The following is a 5,363-nucleotide window of genomic DNA, read 5'->3' as shown; positions in this document are numbered from 1 at the left end:
CAAAAGAGAGAGAGAGAGAGAGAGAGAGACAGAAAGAGAGAGAGAGAGAGAGAAACAGAAAGAGAGAGAGAGAGAGAGAGAGAGAGAGACAGAGAGAGAAAAAAAAATAGAGAATAGAGAATATTCATTCAGAAAATCATGTTTAAGTGTCCAAATACTTTTCGGAGCCGTTGTACTGTATATACTGTATCTATGAAGAAACCGAAACTTTTTTTTGATGACTTGGCTGTCTGAATGTGGGTTAAAGAAAGAAAGTGTGTGTTAGACAGCTGTGACACGCTCAGGAGCTCCGAATGCTATAATTGCTTTGGTGGGAGGAGAAAGCTCCATTATTTCCACTTATCAGCCTGACACCGTAACGCCAATAAAAGACTAGAGGTGAGAAGCGTGTGACAGGTGAACTCCAGTCGACGGCACTTCAGCTGACGCCAGAGACTCCTCACATCTGCTGTGAAGAACAAGGCCTTTATATATAGCTATCATTACTGCAGCGCAACATCCCTCTGGAGCCGTGAGCTCGGCTCGTCACACAGCCTCAGAAAGTAATACCGTAATCCACAAAATCATTAATGTTTACATCCACAGGAGGACGGGGCGGATCTTTATGTTTACCGGGGCTTTTTTCACACCCGATGACAAATCTGACCTCGGCCCGACCCCAAAAAGCGAGGGTTTATCCGGGAAAACTCCCCGGGAACGAACACGGCCGGCGGAGGTTTAAGGTTTTCGCCGATTGCCTGCCGTCCGCCGGTCTGTAGGCTTCCTGCGGGAGACTCGGAAATAGCAGGTGGAAGTCATTTCTCGCTCGCGCGACTCTTAAACGGCGAGATCTCCGTGGAGTGTTATTTTCTGGTGTGGGAAAGACGATCCGGAGATTTCAATTTGCGGCTCCACAGCAATCAGAACGTACCGACGGCTGCACGGGAAACCGTTGAAGGAAATAGATTGTTACTCTAGAGGTGTTTGCATACGTGTGATGTGGGAAACAGGTTTTCTGTTAAAGCAACGAGCTCTGAGAGTTGTTTTCGTTTTTACGGTGACTTTAATCCGTTAGGGACCTCATGTATCGGCATAAAACCTACGATAAAAGCACCATTTGAATCGAATGCAAAAAGCGTAACGCTCACAAATTGGCGCCAACAGCAATTGCATAGAAGTCTCCAACGTCGTTTAAATAAATGATTTAATAAATGTAAAAACAATTACTAATTTATATTATTTAAGCAATGTCACACGAGCAAGAGAGCTGTTAGCAGCACAGAAAAAAAATATATATATTTTTGATAAACTTATGGAGTTGCGATCTAATACTAATTTGCCCTGTTTAGTAAATCTGGCCCTTACTGGTTTAGTTCCTAAATCAATTAATTTTTTAACAAATCGCTACAAATGATGATTCAATGAGTCATTCGTAAGTCAACCGTTTAATTCAAGCCGTTTTTAAAGAATCATTTGAAAGAACGATTCAGTCAGCTCGCTCATGAAGACGGCCACTTATCTCTACTGGTGAAACACCAAGAAAAGTGAAGGTTTTTAATTTTTTTTTTGCATAATCAGATATTATATATAGCAGGAAATTAAAGTGCGCCATTGCAGATTTTTGAACATGCTGAAAAGAATTAAATCTGAAAGCGCAGCTTGTATGAAGTTATTGTCTCTTAAAAGAAAGAGTCACTGAAACGATTCGATTTTTACATTTTTTTTTTTAAACAAATCCCAACGTGAAACATTAGCATATTGCCCGCCCACTTGTTGCACTTTTCATGTTTTCTTGAAAAAAAAAAAAAAAAAAAAAAAANCTGGTAACGCTGAGCTCACAAACACTGCGTTATCGGACATTACAGACGCGATGACATCAATCGGACCAATAACCGCAGATGAGCATCACGCGAAAAAAAGGGTTTGGAAAAATGAATGGTTGAGCAGGTTTGGCAAAAATGAATGCAATTAAAGTGTTTTTTGACCTTGCGTGCATGTCAACCTGTTGTTGGGGACTCCCAAAAGATTCGTTACCCACAATAGCAACACTTTGCCAAATGCTGAAAATGTTTATTAATATTAGCATATGTGGCAGCCAGACGGCTGAAGTTGTTGCTCGCTAGTGCTAATTCCTACCGCTTCCCCAAATTGTATTTATCACACAGCAGGGAATAATAAAAAAAGTAGTAAGCAGAGGTCATTTAGTCTATAGACTATACATCACTGCTGCACATTTTCTTTTTAATCGACCGCCGACTTGATATGACCGAAGAAGACGGTTATGTATAATAAATGGAGTGAGGACGGGACCTCTATATGACAGATATTATTATCACAGGGTTTCATTTGTTATACAATAAGGCCATGAAACATTGATCACATTTTCCTGCTTGCCGTATAACGCGGCTCTCGTCCCTTTCTCCGTTTCTCCTGAGAAAACGCCACAGTAAAGAGCATGCGGTTGAATCGTGAAGTTGCTTCTCACACGCATATCTGTCATACGGCATGCTTTTGGACATTAACAGACATTGATAAAGGCATATAAACGCGCATATACTCCGCTTAATTACTCCGTTATCGCTGCCGGTGTCTATTAAAGGTCACTCTGCCTCCTCGCTGTACAGTACAAACAAAATCCAAATTAATGAGACCTTTGTGTGTAATATTTAATCCTCCGCTGCGTCTTTGTTTTGACGCCATGCTGCGGGGGTTCTCTGCGTGCTCGTTTTAATTGATTGTCTTGTTTGGGTTTTTGGACAGCTGGAAGTCCTGAAGGCACTCGAGCATCTGTGCGCTGGGAGAAAACTATCGTCACCCTTCAGTTTCAGTTGAAGGCCCCGTTTAGATCCGTTATCGACAGCCGACTCAAGTGATGCAATCATAACAAAGCTATGTTTAGCTGCATTTCCCAGTACCGCTGTTATTGTTTTAATCGAGTCAATATTTAGGTATCCGTGATGCATATTTTCCGTCGTACTGTCAGGCTTTTTCAAGGAATCAATCAAATACGGCCGCATTTCCCCCAAAAGTACTGTAAAAGGCAAAGTAGACTGATTCATTCACTAGATTCATTCGGATGGCTCATTTGAACACTGAATCATTTAGCTCAGTTGCTCACAGCGAACAAAAAAAAAATTGCACTCTCAAATTGAATTTATTTGCATGCAATTACTGCAGTTAAAGACATTTCCATAAAAAAAAAAAATCTATCATTAGAGTGTATGGATAAGAATTTTTTAGTTGGATATTTTTCGCCATATTTTAATAGTTTAATATTTAATAGTAATATTTTAATATATAAGCCATTTAAGTTCCTGTTCTGTTATTTTATTTTTAATTTTTATTAGTTTTCATATTTAAGTTTTAAAATTTAAATACTAGAGATTTTGTTGCCGCAGTTTATTTTTGTTTAGCGTAAGGTTCGTACAATTTTTATTGATTTTAATTTAAATGTAGTTACAATTTATTTCAACTTATTTCCAATTAGCAAAATAATTTATTTGTAAATTAGTTTGTGTAGTTGGTTGTTTTTTCTAATGGCTAATATAATTGATTAATTTTTTTTAATTAAAAAACTGTCAGTTTTACAGTATAAAACTGTAATTTGCAAACAAGAAAAATTGAATATAAACCGGCAATATTTCAATAAACAATGTTCAACAACGCACACTACTACTAAAATCTGTTTTGTACCTTTAACATATTGGCACTCTCTCAGAAAAAAAAAAAAAGGTACAAAAGCTCTCAGTGGGGCGGTACCTTTTCAAAAAGGTACAAATTTGTACCTGAAGGGTCCATTTTTGTACCTTAAAAGTACATATTTGAACCTAATGGATACAAAAGAGTACCTTTTGAAAGGGTACCACCCCAGTGACAGCTTTTGTACCTTTTAATTCTGAGAGCGCAAGCACGACGATAAAGTCGTTGGTAAAAGAGAAAGCGGCACGAAGGACCAAAGTAGTTTCGCCACAAGCAGAAGTATATACTAAAGGTGCACTAATACATAGTCATTCATGCAAACACACAACACCATAATTATAACACATACGAGACTTAAATGATTCAATAAACATTTATCAAACAACAGATGTAACAAAAGCACAAACGTACTATAAAAAAAACATGATTATTTAAGCAAAAATTGTACATTGATTTGTTCTGTTTGCTGCTGTAAAATACAGCATTTTACTGTAAAATTACATCAGAAATGTCTGGTTAGATTTTTACGTTTTTTTTTCTTTATATAGTACAGGAACTCACTGTTAACCTATTTCCCCGTAGTGTTTTTACACTTAATTATTTTTTTTTTTTTACAGCCTAAATAGCATTTTAAACGGTCGCATAATTCAAGCTACATTAAAAAGTGCAGCATTGTATTTTTAGTTTAGCTAAACGACACTGACATAATAAATGATGTATGTAGTCACAAAAATCAAAGACCCTCGTCTCAAGAAGTGGTCACAAGAGACGAGTTGCTACGGATGTAAACAGCAATCCGTCCCGGCCGTCCACTTGTGACCGGATCACCGAGACGAATGTTAATTTAATCCATAAACAGGCCCAAAGAAATTACATTTAGCGCTTTCTAATTTTTTTTTTTTTACGACTGGAAGATTTCTCATAGGAACGTATATTTTTCTGCATATTCTTTTTACAGTCGTATCTATTTTGAAGCAGATTTCCATTGGGCCGCTTGAGAACCCGCTCGCATCTATATTAACAAAAAGACAGAAGAACCCTCGAACCGTAATTGTGTTTTACACGGCGCCGAACTCCACGGGCTACACTGGCGCATTTCAAAGAGCAGAATAATGTTATTTTCTGTAACATGGTGCGGAGGGAAAGGAGTCAGACACAGTGGGATTAGAGATGACATGCCCCAGAAAGGCTTTTATTTCAAACAGAAATATGAATTAGAAAGTTGATGCACAGGAGAAAAGCGCCCTGGGGTGTTTAAATCTATGGGGGTACCAAGAGAAAGGTACCAAGTCATGGTGCCTTGTAATAAATCTGCCTGTTTTGTGTTTCGGGGCTGTGCGCAGCCGAGCAACTGCCATTGAGATGGATGGGGAAGCTGACAGATCGCTTTCTCCAGGTATATTACACCTTCTTGGTAGGCAGCAGGTGAGCTCATCACACACACACACACACACACACACACACACACACACACACACACACACACAGTGTTCCTCGTGTGCACCTTTTCTCTAACCGGACAATTGATCACTAAAAAGAGGAGGTTTTTCCATTTTAAGAGCTTTGTATTGTAGAGTTTTCTAACAGGGTTCATTGGACTGGTAAGTATAGGAACCTTCTAGCAATTATTGTGATTTTTAAAAAATAATTATACTATTATATTAAAATGCAATTATTATTCTTCA

The 5,363-nt window shown here is 38.2% G+C and overlaps 1 protein-coding gene across 1 annotated transcript in view; it reads right to left on the bottom strand.

Annotated features, from left to right (window-relative positions):
- The window catches only part of fut8b (fucosyltransferase 8b (alpha (1,6) fucosyltransferase)), a 227,019-nt gene that overhangs the window by 94,745 nt on the left and 126,911 nt on the right, over window positions 1–5,363 (bottom strand).

The sequence above is a fragment of the Puntigrus tetrazona genome, chromosome 20 (assembly GCF_018831695.1).
Source record: "Puntigrus tetrazona isolate hp1 chromosome 20, ASM1883169v1, whole genome shotgun sequence".
Lineage (NCBI taxonomy): Eukaryota > Metazoa > Chordata > Actinopteri > Cypriniformes > Cyprinidae > Puntigrus > Puntigrus tetrazona.
Note: the sequence above shows the minus strand (reverse complement) of the source record. Positions and strands in the feature narration are given on the sequence as shown.